General features: G+C 43.8%; 1 long non-coding RNA gene across 1 annotated transcript; it reads left to right on the top strand.

Annotated features, from left to right (window-relative positions):
• The first annotated feature begins 5648 nt into the window (after nt 1-5648).
• Nucleotides 5649-9089, top strand: LOC120400316. Its single transcript, XR_005595717.1, has 3 exons — nt 5649-5727; nt 5825-6030; nt 8920-9089. It is a non-coding gene; the product is annotated as an uncharacterized LOC120400316 (long non-coding RNA).
• The last annotated feature ends 4944 nt before the right edge of the window (nt 9090-14033 follow it).

Here is a 14033-nt window from a genome sequence, read left to right on the forward strand (position 1 = left end):
TCTGTAATCAATGGCTGAAAGACTCCAAAGAATTAGTAAACAGCTACATAGAAGCAAAGAGGACATGCTGCATGAAGTAATGCAGCAGTCCCTTAATGAAAATCAAAAAGCACAGGAGTAGTGGGTGGGTGAAAGGAACATCTGCTAGCTGAGTGCAGCTCGGCAGCACCAAAGCACAGAGCGGCTGCTAAATATTATGGAGTGCCAAGCAGACTTGTATCAAGTGCTCGTTGCAATGCAGGTGGAGCACTTCCACGCCTGCCCCTCCCCTCCCCCCTCTTGTCACAAAACTTTTGTGCCCTCATGTCATCTCCAACCCACTTTCCCCAACATCTGGGTTCTCATCACCACCAACTGCACTCAACCCCATCACCATGCATTTTAGCCAGCCAGAAGTGCAGTACTTATTGCACAGCACTCCAGACAGGAAGGCTGTGAATGAGAACAGGACATATGCAAATCTGTGATTGTACCGTTCCCCATGCCACGCCCTTGCCCTTTCTGTTTCCCAAGCAGTTTTCTTTTCAATAAATGGATTTCTTTTGGCTTTGAAAACATAGCCCAGGAAAGCAACAGGCACTGCAAGTCAGTGTAGCAAACCAATTCCTACTAACATTGGAACCACTGCACTTCACTCCCATGCAGGGCTCTAGGCATTACTGGTGGCTTTCAGCCTCAAATTGCTCCCTTAAGGCATCCCTAATCCTTGCAGCCCTATGCTGGGCTACTCTAATAGCCCTGCTCTCTGGCTGTGCAAATTCAGCCTCCAGGTGTTGAACCTTGGAGGTCCATGCCTGAGTTAAGCTTTCACCTTTCCCTTAACAAATGTTATGGAGGGTACAGCACATGGATATAACTGTGGCGATGGTGTCTTCGACCACAGCCAGGTCCAGCTTCCCCTATAGAGGGAATGCTGTAGGGGTTTCATGAGCCCTAGCATTAGAGGGTAAGTGGGGTCTCCAAGGATCACAATGGATATTTCAACTTCCCCTACAGTGATCTTCTGGTGTGGGCAGACAGTCCTAGCTTGCAGCTTCCTGAACAGACCTGTGATCTGAAAGATGCATGCATCATGTACCTTTCCAGATCAGCCTGTGTTTAATGTCAGTGAAACACCCACAGGGATCCACAAATGCCTGGAGAACCATAGAGGGAATACCCTTTTCCAATTAACATACACTGAAGCTAGGTGGGTTGGTGCCAGAATTGGAATGTGTCCCATCTATCACCCCTCCGCAGTTAAAGAAACCCATTTGTGCAAAGCCAGCCACAATGTCATGCATGTTACCCAGAGTCATGGTTCTTCTGAGCAGGATACAATTTAATGGCCCTGAAAACTTGCATCAACACGATTCCAGCGGTCGACTTTCCCACTCCAAACTGGTTAGTGACCAATCAGTAGCTGTCTGGAGTTGCCAGCTTCCAGATTGCAATAGCCACCCGCTTCTCCACTGTTAGGGCAGCTCTCAATTTTGTGTCCTTGTGCTGCAGGGTGGGGCTGAGCTCCTCACAGTCCTATGAAAGTGGCTTTTCTCATCTGAAAGTTCTGCAGCCACTGCTTGTCATCCCAGACTTGCAGGATGATCTGATCCCACCATTCAGTGCTTGTTTCCCAAGCCCAAAAGTGGTGGTCCATGGTGGTGAGCATGTCTGTGAATGCCACAAGCAATCTTGTGTCATATGCATCATGCCACTCAACATCATTGTCGGACTCCTCTCTGTCAGATTATAGGGATTGTTGGGATGTGAAGCGATGCATCACTGGGCATTGGGACAGGACTCAGAATGCCCTGTACCCCCCCTTCCCACAAGCCACGGTGCCGGAATGGGAAGAGATGCTCTGTGGTATAGCTGTCCATAATGCACCACTCCCAGTGCTGCAAATGTGGCCATGCCAGTGCTTTTGCAGCTGACACTGTGAACACACTGAAGCACTTCCCCTACTGTGTTTTCCGAGGGCTGGTTTAACTTGCAGTGCTCTACATCAGCAAGTGTATCCATGTCCCTAAACCAGATCTACCACTTGGATATATAAAGAGAACCTTCATTAGTTTTCTGTATTACTCTGATCTGAGATGTAAACCTTTGTGTAATGTTAATGCCTAACTTAATTTTAAAGGGAGGAAGAAAAAAGGAATAGAGAACTAGACTGAGTCCTGAACAGAAGCCTGACTGACCAGTAAAATAAACAAAGGTGATCAGCTCAGGAGATACAATGCAAGGCCAGCCACGTAATGTCACTTAAGAACAATCCAGCCATAAAAGCTCTACAGTACCAGAAGTCATTTGTGTGGAAATGTAGCCAAATATTCAGTGAAGTTCTCAAAACTTCATAACTCTAGGCCTCAAAGCTCCAATCTCCTCATTGGCTTCCACTTCTTGGCTTTATGAAAGAGTCAGCTTGCTTCTTGCCAGAAGAAACTTGATGTGATAGATTTGAAACTGTTTGCCTTGGAGCCACTGAATTGGCAGCCAGAAAAAGGTTGGATGGAGGATGTGCAGGCAGGAATGAAGGACCATGCACCTGATAAGGAATAGCAGCTGAGGTGTACTGCCTAAAAGGAGTGTGCGTATGTGGCATAGATGCCTACCTGCCATAGGATAAACTGGCAGCAGTAGAGTACTGGAAGTGCTCTTGTACTCACCTGTTCTCACAACCCCGCAGAGGAGTCACTGACGCACATTCCTAGGAGGTCTAGAAAAAGTGTGGCTTATAGGCTCTCAAAGATGCTTCCTATCATCATTAGGTGGTAGGACATCTAATCTTTTATCAGAAGAATAGCATCTCCAACTGTGTAGTGGCTTCCTAGTGTTGAAGTCTTAATATTTCACAAGAGGCCATATCTTAAGGTTGGACTTGAACCCATGGCATTCTAGACTAGCCCTATGAGAGCTACTGATATAACCACAATAATCCCTGCAGTAACAAAAAAATCTAGAAGAGCAGCTTCTCATAGAGAACTTGACCAGCATAGATACTCCTATAGCGGAATTATTATTCTATTGTGACTTTTTATTCAGGAATACTTGTGTTTTCTACATTGACACAAAGGTGGTAATTATTTCACAATGATATTCCCCTTTCTCCCAGTACTGGCACCTTTCTTCTATTGTGAACAAAATAGCTGTATTGATACTAAAGTACAAGAAATGGCTGGTGAAAAGGCTGCAAATGTTACAGCTGTGTTTACTGTAGCTAGGTTTCACATTAGCAAAGAGCCCAGCCCAAATGGGATAATGAGCATTTGGGCTGACTTATTCCCCTCCTGGTCAGAAATCACACAGGGAGGAGGGTGCAGTAAACAAACAAATACTAATGCCCACAGCTCTGAAGGACAGCAGTCGGTGGAGGCAGTGGGCTTCAGAATATCTGAATCCTACAAATGTCTGGTCTGTAGCAGGGAGGCACTTTCCATCCACAAGTCCCACAGCAGCCCAGGCAGCGTGCTAGACTACAGCAGTGTGACCATTCTGAAGGGGTGTGTCAGGGCAGGGCACATTGGGGAGCTCCTGCCCTTTTATGCAGGGGTGGGGTGGGGGAATATATCACCTAGTGCATCTCCTCACCACACCCTCCAATTTACCCTTTTTTGCATGACCTACGGGTCTCACATATTTTTAGAAGGGACAGAGAGATGGCACATCCTATGTAGCTGCCTCTCCTCTGCATCTGGTCTCACTGCAGCTTCCCCACCCAGTTCTTCACTCCCTATTGGGGGAGATGGTAAAAGGTATTGTTTTCCATAGCTCTACTGCATGTGAAAAATGGTTTTGTTTTTTTAAATCTGGTAACCATACAGTAATTTAAATAAAACGTTCCACTACATGAGGTAAGTGTCTTCTGTCTTCCCACAACACTTGACCCTTAATCAAAAGCATATGTAGCTTTCTTGTGCTTGCTAACTTATTCTTCAGTATCATAGACTTTAAGGTCAGAAGGGACCAGTATGATCATCTAGTCTGACCTCCTGCACAATGCAGGCCACAGAATCTCACCCACCCACCCAAGTATCAAACTTGTGTCTGAGCCATTGAAGTCCTCAAATCATGATTTAAAGACTTCAAGGTGCAGAGAATCTTCCAGCAAGTGACCTGTGCCTCACATTGCAGAGGAAGGCGAAAAACCCACAGGGCTTCTGCCAATCTGCCCTGGAAGAAAATTCCTTCCTGACCCCGAATATGGTGGTCAGCTAAACCCTGAGCATGTGGGCAAGACTCACCAGCCAGACACCCAGGAAAGGATTCTCTGTAGTAACTCAGATCTCACCCCATCTAACATCCCATCCCAAGCCATTGGGCATATTTACTGGTAGTAGTCAAAGTATGTTACAGTTGAGTGTTTGGGGTGGGGGGTGGGGTGTTTGGATTGTGTTGGGTCAAATCTTGATCACATGAAAGGAAAGGGCAAACCTCTCTTTCTCTCCAGTGGGACCAGGATCTGTCCCTTAGTTTGGCTTCTGGTCAGTTGAGATTGGATTTAAAAAAAAAAAAGCAAGAAGAAATATTCTGGCAGCCCATGAGGACTGAGCTGTGGTATCCCAAATCTATTTTATTGAGATCAGGACATGTAGAGTAATTCTATAGGCCACCTTCTGATACATAGTAGAAGTATGGACTAAAAACGCTACCCTATTGAGGTAGAAACGTTATATTTGCAAACAAAGGGTGGGCAGATCGGCTGTAATCCAATCCTCACCTTCCACATCGAGAGATGCTGACCCAGATTTTTCCAACCTGAAGGGACTGAAGAGGGAAGAACTGGTTCTGTGTATGACTTGATTTGCCACCTATTAATTTTTTTAAAATAGTTTTGCTACTAACCTGTACAACATCATAATGGTCGCAAAAGTAGCATGAGCCAACACAAATCATCCTTTGTAGTTTGACAAGTTTGCTGTCTAGGGACATTGTTAAAAATTTGTTGTCACCCAATCTCTCAAGTATGTGTACACCCCTTTAAAGTAGCATTGCTGTGAATTATAAATACTGCTTTACAACCTTATATTTCAAGGTGCTTAGTTCAGTGGGATTTGGGGTGGGGGAGGAGGAGGGTCTCTGGAGGCAATCTATCCCTTTCAGGATTGAGCAACTAACTTTTATGAAGGTAACTGTTTACATAGTAAGAGTATAATAGGATCAGTCATACTGCTGGATTTATTCAAAACTAAACTGAAACTAACAGGAACATGAATGTGCTGACGTGCACCATTGAAATTATTTTCACGTTCTTTGTCACTTATTTAAATGAAGCTTTTTAAATTTTGATTGTAGCAGATTTACTTAACCTGGAGGTACAATGCTGCCAGTTTACATCATTGAAGTGGAGAAGCCTGTTTAGTTACCCTCAATACATTACACTCCTCGTTTCAATTCTCCTGTTTTAGGTTTTCTTAAGCATGTAATTGTACCAGCACCAGCAAGGTACCCTAAAGAACAAAGGCAGCCATTTTGTAACATACACATTCTAGGACACTTTAATTATTGACCAAATGTGTAAATAATTGATGGCTCACAAAGGCATCAGTGTAAGAGCACTGGAAAGTTTTACACTAGTTGGCTTGAAAGGTGGTGGGGTCAGGGCTCTGTAAAGAATAATGCTTCATTCTTTCCTTCCTGATTTAAATGTTGTGATGTTTTTTGAATTGCAAGAACAATACGCTAAAAACAAACAGTAGAATAAATCCTTGCCACACCTCACAAATGAAGCATGAGCATCATTAGATAAAGGTGCGTGTGTGTGTGGAATAACAAATGTGAATTCCGTTTTGTCTACATGGGTAACAACTGAGAAATAAGGACAACCTACTTGTGTTTTGGGCTGCAGGGCTGGAGATGCCACCACTCATACTAACTCCTCAAGTGAGAAGAGGAAATGTGCCAGCTGTCACACTGCAAAGCCAAGTTTCACATCAATGGAAACCCAACTGGTAACTGACTTGAGCCTAACAGCACTACTTGAGTAATGAAGACAAATAGTGTGAATTTCACTCTATCCATAAAGTAACTTTGGAAAATACACTGCAGTTAAAGGTCTGTATTTATGTAGCTCTGATTCTGCTTCCATGTATTTACTTACTTCATGGAGCATTCCCATATTACTGAAGATCTGACAATGCAGCAGTCCGTGGTACTGAACTTCTGATTGAGGAAAGGGAGTCTGTGGCATCCAGGGCAGACGACAAGATGTAGGGAGGGAAATGGAAAAACTGAATTAACTGGTAAGAGATTGAGTAGTGAGGGACAGGTGAGCTTCAATGGTATGATGGGGGCATTCCTCTGTCTAGGACAGGAAAGGGGAACTACTCCTAGAATACATATTGTGGGGTTTTAGTCCATAAATTTATGGTCTGACCCATATGATAGTGCTAAACGGTGTTGGGAATGTTTGGAAGTAATGTATAGAACACTTCTTAACAAACAGGATTAAAGCAGTGGGAATGGTAGCTACAATTTCCCTGTCACCACAGCATGGAGGAAAAATGATTTTGTATCAGAACTTTGCCAAGCTGTCTTGGGCTCAGGCACTGATCAAGGGCTTAGGGTTAGTACCAACATTTTTGGATTGTTAGTCAGAGGTTTTCACCTAGTTTTTAACTGTTACACTGAGTCCTTTCCCCAGACTTGAAGAGTACTGTGTGGCTCGAAAGCTTACCTCTCGCACCAATGGAAGTTGATCCAATAAAAGAGATTACCTCATCCACCTTGTATCTCTAATATCTTGGGACCGACAAAGCTACAACACTGCAAACAAAGATTTTTTTTTCCAGGCCTATTGGAAAAGAAAGAATGTAGCATGGTTCCCCTCCCCCCTGCCACACCAATCAATAAAAAATGAGCAGTAGGGGGTTTAGTAAGTTTAAACAAAAAATCATTAACCAAATCATGTTGGTGGGTGTCACAATTCACTAAAGTTAATAGAAAATCATTGTTCTCACGGCTTAGAACAAAGACTCGATTCTAGTATGTCATAGAATGGGCACTGGACCCCACTTCCCTTGAAGGGGATACCAGCCAAAGGGCTGCTAGGCGATGGAAGGGGAATTGTGATGTAGTCAACGTATTTCAAGTTAAAAACTCATTTATTCTAGCCAGTAGACTGTTATGTAGTATCTCTTTAAATAGTCTGGGAGACTTTTAATCCATTTGGTTTCTCCACATTTTTTTAAACCCGGTGTAGAGAATGGACACAATGGTTTTTTGTTTTTTGTTTTTTTTACACCTCTGCTGCTTTGCATTTAGCATCTTGCCTTTGTGTGATATTGATCAACAAGGTAGACAGAGTTCTCTCTTTTTTTCTTTTTTTAATTGGACAAGGAAATTACCTGGAATGTAAAAATTGATCTGCAATTTATGTGAACTATTACAACTCTGGAAGATGGTGTCACAGGCACTGGCTTCCTCCTTGCTTCAGGGGTGCTCAATCTTCACTCTGGTCCAGGCCCTGCCCCCACCCTGCCTCTTTCCGCCCAGTTCTGCCCCCTCCTCACATCACCTCCTGCACCCAGCAGAACATCTGAGCCTGATGGGCAGGAGGCACTGGGAGGGAGGGGGTGCTAAGCATCCACTAATTTTTTTTCCATGGAGCCTGCCCTGGAGCACCCATGGAGTCAGTGCCTATGGGTGGTGTGCAATCTTGTAGGGAGCTGAAAGAGATCTGGATATCAAAGGAGCATTGCAGTTGCCATTCAGGATCAGGCCAGTGGTCTATCTAGTCTAGCATTCTGTCTTTGATAACAGCCAGTAACAGATGTTTCAAGCAACCTCATTAATGACTTTTAGAACAAGCAAGCCGAAGGGGAAGCTTCTTTCTAACCTCTGTCAATTACAAGTTGGCTTATGCGATGGAGCTTGAAGACTTAGCTCCCATATTATTTTTTAAAATCCTTTCTAAAATAACATGTTCTTGTCTGTGTACATACCTAATCCTTTTATTAATCTTGTTAAGATCTTGGCCTTAATGATAGTTGTTGCAAATAAATTCAACAGGTTAATTATGCAGTTTAAAAAAAAAACTGATAAGAGGAAGTACTTTACTAAATAGTCTCTTTCATTATCATTAAAGGTCCCCTTGCTTTTGTACTATGATAGAAAGTAAATAGGAGATCTAACTTACTTTCCCTCCTCTATATCATTTTGGTTATTTTACATGCAACTGTCAAGTCTCTTATTTGTCATCTCCTCCTCTCTAAGCTCAAGCAGCTGAGAACTTTTGGGAACAAACATTCTTGTCTTTTTCAAAGTCATTAAAAAACACTCTCTTTTCAAATGGAAAAACTTTGATAACATTTTCAATTTTCTTAAACCATGAAAATTTTCAAAAGGGTGAAACATTTCAAGTCCCTTACAACCATTGGAAAATAGAAACAACTTGAATTTCAGTTTCTCAGCTTCTTATTTTTCAACCAGCTCAACTGTAAACTAAACAGATTAGGATCATTTAGTTTCTTTTCATATGAAACCCCTGGAAAGTCTTTCATGACTTCCATCATTCATCTTTGGATCCCTTCCGTTTTTGCTGTCTCTTTTGAGAAGGGGTACCTTGAACCAAAACATGATATGCCAGGTTAAGGTATACCACTGATTTCCCCATAATGGCATTATATTTTCAGTAGTAATTTTGTATCCTATTCTCGGTACAGTTTAGCATGTTAATTTGTTTGACCACAGAGTACTGAACAGATATTTTCATTGAGTGGTCTACAATATTGCCTATTTTCCCCCCAACTCCCTCCCCAAGTTAGTTAACTCAGAGTTCAGCAATGTGTGTTCATTATTATTATTCCTTCCAGCATCCCTGCACTTGTCAACATTATATTTTTGTCATTCAGTGTGATGCTTAATTACTCTGTTGGGGCCTTCTGGAGTTAATCAGTTGCCTAGCCTAGCCTAACCTAACCTGAATAACTTTGTCCTCTGCAGATCTTCCTACCTCGCTGTTGGCTCCCTCATCCAGCTCATGAATACATTAAACAACACAGTTCCTAGTCTTGAACCATGGGACACCCCACAGGTTACACTTTCCTATGTTAACATGCTCCTCTTCTTTTTTTGTCTTAGCCAGAGTCCAGTCTGTCAGAGCTCTCCTGCCCACCCACACCTATGTAGCTTCCTTAACTACTACTTCTGAAAGATTTTGTCAGCAGCTTTAACAATTCATGAGGTTTTTGGAGACCTACTGTTCTGAGGGAGCAGTACTCCTGATGCTTTGGTGCAGGCATATATGGCTCCCCTAGCCCTCCCGGTTCCTTGTGCAACAGAGTTAGGGATGCTGCTGCCACCTCCACCTTATCAGCCAGAAGAGCTACTTGGCCATCTCCCCTACTCTGCAGCCGTTCTGCTCAACTAGGGCCGGATTTAGGGGCAGGGAACCCAGGTGACCACCTTGGGTGCTGGGCTTTGGAGAGGCCGGGCTCAGGGTGCTGTTTTTGTTGTCACCAAAAGGAAACATTTTACTTTCTTCTATTTTCCAGGTATTTCATATGTGGAGTTATTTTTCACTAACGTCCTAGAATGTTCTGGACCTTTTGTAGAATCTCATGGAGCCTTCCAGACTTTGAGAACTACATTTTTCCTGAGTCTCCTAGAATGTTGCCAGCCACATAGGCGCCAACTTTCCCCAGCACTAATGGGTGCTTGCATGCCTCCAGCCCTGCCCAGACTCCACCCTTTCCCAGTCCCTGCCCCAACTCTGCCCTCTCCCTGCTCCTATTGGACCCCTTCCCCAAATCCCCACCCCAGCCCTGCCTCTTCCCCTGAGTGCGCCACGTTCCCCCTCTTCCCCTCCTCCCTCCCTCCCAGCCATACAAAACAGCTGTTTTGTGGTGCAAGCACTGGGAGCTAGGGGGAAAATGCGGGCATGCGGCGTGCTCAGGAGAGGAGGCAGAGGCGAGCTGGGTGGAAAGCTGCTGATGGGTGCAGAGCACCCACCAATTTTTTCCTGTGGGTGCTCCAGCCCTGGAGCACCCACAGAGTCAGTGCCTACGGTCAGCCATGCCCTTGCAGGTATATAAGGGGCGGTGCAGCACAGGGCCTGCCAGTCAGTGAGATGTCAGGGGGGAGGCCAGGGGCTCTTGGGCCCCACCTAGGGTTGCCAACTTTCTACTCTCACAAAACCTAGCACCCATGCCCCACCCCTTCTCTGAGGCCCTATGCTCGCTCACTCCATCCCTCCCACTCTGCCACTCACTCTCCCCACCTTCACTCACTCATTTTCACTACACTGGTTCAAGGGGCTGGGGTGTGGGAGGGGGTGAGGGCTCCAGGGTGGGGCTAGAAATGATATCTATAGAACCCCTATCTATGCAATAATATAAAAGTACGGTTTCTTCTTTTGCCATGCTTAACACATAATGTTTGATGACTTGATGTTACTACATTTCTGCTGTTCTTAACATTTAAAGTTTCTATAAGCTTAGAGGAAACAATTTTTTCTATTTGTTATATATGTCATGAATAAATATGGATCCTCAGGTGCAAATTTGTCTTATATGGCAGGGGTAAATGGTGCATTAAAGTAGTGAAATGGGCTACAAATTCAATAAAAAATAAGGAATTTAAAAGCTTAACAAGTAAGGGGGGCGCTGAAGATGCTCTTTGCCTGGAGTGCCATTTGGTCTAGGGCTGGCCCTGTGCTCAATGTCTCTGCCCCCCAACAGCTACTCTGTCTCCACGCAACCTTAATTTCAATCCAAATGACCCATCCAATAACTCAGAACCACAGAAGGAGAAATTCTCCACCTGCATCACTCCTCTAAAGTAAGACTTATCCTCCCAAGTTCAACATCCATGTCCACTGCATATTATGCAATTCACTGCAAATGTCAGCACTGTGCATATTCCAGCTCTCGCTTCCCCCACTTAGGAAAACGCAAACTGTTTCAGCCCATATGTCTCCTAGAAAGTAAGCTACTCGAGGTCTTACATCTAGACAAACACCTAGTCCCTCAAGGTAGGAGCTGAGATTGCCTATTTCCTGGTGCGTGTGATGGAGTTTGTCAGTATTTAGTGTATTTGAAATGAATGCAAAGAGATGATGGCAGCGTGGGGATTTCCTACACTTCTAATGCTGGTGGCTGACAGTGGAAGGAACAACACTTGTGCACTATGGCTGATGTGGGATTTACAATATTGGTTTGAAATTATAAAGAAACAATCACAGGGCAAATCATGGCTTCAATAAAGATCAACAGGCAAGGGTCAAAAAAATCATTTTTTTCCCATTCATACACCTGTTTGGCTTCCATTTGGAGTGTAAGAACCTTGATGCAGGGCCTGGTCTCACTTTGTCTCTGGTCCTAGGGTGACCTGAACCTTTAAGGGGGTTGGGGAGCATCCTCATATATGTGAGATTTAGTCCAGCTCCCCAGCTGGAGGGAATGAGTACAAGAGTCATGTGATGGGGAGCATGTGCCTAAGAACCAGGTCTGCTAAGGGAGACACAGGGGCAGCCTGTGGCCACGGAGCCATGGCCTTTTTGTTAGAGTGGGAGACAGCCAGGGAAGGGCCACTGGGGAGGCCAATCTAGTGACATAAGAGAAGACAGGGCAGATTGGGTATGGGGACCTGAAGCAGAAGGTGGATGTGGGTTTCCCCTATGCTGCAACCTTGGGATCAACTACCCCTGTCACCGTGGGGAAGAAGGGACTAATTGGAGCCTAGGACAAGGGCTAAAGACTCTCATGGAAGAGAATAGATGACTGAGAGGAAGATTTGGACCTGGCAAGAGTCTGGGATGAAAGACAAGTTTTGTGGTTCTCTATGGATTTTGATTAACTCTAAAAGGAGTTTTCTGACTAAGCTGGAGGACTAGGTCATCTTAATGGCCCAATAATTCTGAGAGCTGGGGGGAGGACAGCAAGTTGTCCAGAGTGGGGAAATTCAGGCACCACACTGAAAGAAACTGAGATAGAGGACAGGTCTGAAACAACACTACTTCAGGCTCTACTAAAATCTCTGAAGCACCTAACACACTGAGGTGCTATATTAAAAACTATAGTTCCATATTACCCAGCCCCATTTCTCTTAGACAGAAAATGTTAATACATCCACAAACATCAATAGAAGAATCTTAAGACCACATTAATGTGCCCTAGCCAGAAGCTGCTAACCCCAGGAGGATTCAGGAACACTCCGATGTCTTTCTCCTGAAAGACAAACTAATTACCTTTGTCAATTTTAATGCTGCAAGGCGTCAAGCCAACACAAAAGCATTCAAAGTGCATCCCTTTGTGCTTTGCAGTCAGCACAGAAGTAGTTGAACATTTGTTTTCTTGCTCTTTTATGCCTACTTTGTGTGACATTCAGGAAATAACACACTAGTTTGATCAACAGATCAGAACTACATTAAAACTTGATGGCCCATTGCTTAATGGCAAAAATAAGTAATTAGAGCTGCAACGTAAGCAGCAATCAGAAGCAAACTCTTGTGGGATCGCTTCAGTAAACACAGGAACTGCCAGTGCTTGTCAGCATGACTGTTGTGCCACAAAGGAGGAGGAACTGGCTCAACTACTTTGACTTGATCTGTGCAGTAGACCCACCAGTAATTGGACCTCCATACACTCATGAATAATGTAGCAGGGTGTGCTTTCATAACTATAGCTCACTGTGAATGCAGGGATGCTGCTACCTAGCAAACATTAGACAGCGCCAGCCTGGTAGTATTACCGATGTAACAAACAAAGCTGAAAATGAGGTCACTGCCAGGCATCTTTAGTTTGTTCAGCTGAAAGTGGAGGAGGTGTTGGTGGGGAAAACCTTAGACTGAACATTTCTGCTACAGATTGCTAGGTGTTGTGTCTCAGATTAGCTGATGAGAAGAGCAGATTTTTAGATATTGCATCTGGGAAGAAAATTCTTATTGAAATGGCCTAGAATAAACTGAGTAACTTAAAGAAGAGCAAGGAAGGAAATTCTAGGAAACAATAGATAATATAACCCAGCAGGCATAAATGATTCCATAATCTTTAGCTTCCTTCCACTGTCCTACATGAAGCACATCTTAGTATTTATAGTATCTTTTTTTAGATATTCTTTATTACTGCAAGCATTAGGAATGAGGTGAAAACAATTCTGGTACCTCTAGAACCCATAGAAAGGGCTGTAATTGGCATCCCATTTCTACTGTAACTCCCACATGGCACGGTTCTTTGGGGTTTGAGGGTAGTTATGCAGTGCTTAGAAAAGAGATCATGTCACTGGCCACATCTCTCCCAGCCTCTCTTCTGCTTCTCATTTCCATCTCTGGGAGCAGCAAAATGCAGCACTGAAAGACAAACGGGAAAGTCTTCTGAGGAAATGGAGCCTGGATCTGAGATGGCAGCGGGTGCCTCTGACCCCAGTGTGATAAAGCCATGAGATTTGGCAAGAACTCTGAAACAGGGAGGAGGAGAATGTAGAGGAGGAAGGTTGTTAGGTTAGATCATTAACGTGATAGTATTTCTCAGCAGGGTGTATGAAGCCTGGGTTAAAAATTCTGCCACCAAACTGAAAAGAAGGCTAAGAGTTACTTACTTCATGGAGCATTCCTGTATTACTTAATAGAAAAGCTTTCTCTGTGATATTTAACGCTTCCATAGACTTCAATATAAAATTATATCCTTGCTGTAGGATGGTTTAAAGCTATAATGGATAATGTTAAAGTCTATAGCTATTTTTGCATAATAGCTATCTAATTCTAATGGTTTCATTCCATAAGACACTTCCATAAGGGCTGCCTCTGGAGATTACTGCAAAAGCAGAGGCTGCTAGAGGACTACTATCCCCAGGACAATCAATATTTCTAAAGAGCAATGTTTTTGACAATGGAATGGACCAAAACGTCACAAAATTCAAATTCCTGAACAAGGCACCCCTCAGATTACTTTACAAAGTACTCATCCCTACATACTCCTCTTTGAATAATATGTACTGAACACGGCTCTTGGTAACTTCAGTACAGCTTCATGGAATAAAATGTACCTACTTCGGTAGAGAGAGCCCCAAAAGAAAACCTGAAATCCATGTCTGATTTATTTCAGAGGGTAGGGTGAGGA

Source organism: Mauremys reevesii, linkage group 3 (genome assembly GCF_016161935.1).
Source record: "Mauremys reevesii isolate NIE-2019 linkage group 3, ASM1616193v1, whole genome shotgun sequence".
Lineage (NCBI taxonomy): Eukaryota > Metazoa > Chordata > Testudines > Geoemydidae > Mauremys > Mauremys reevesii.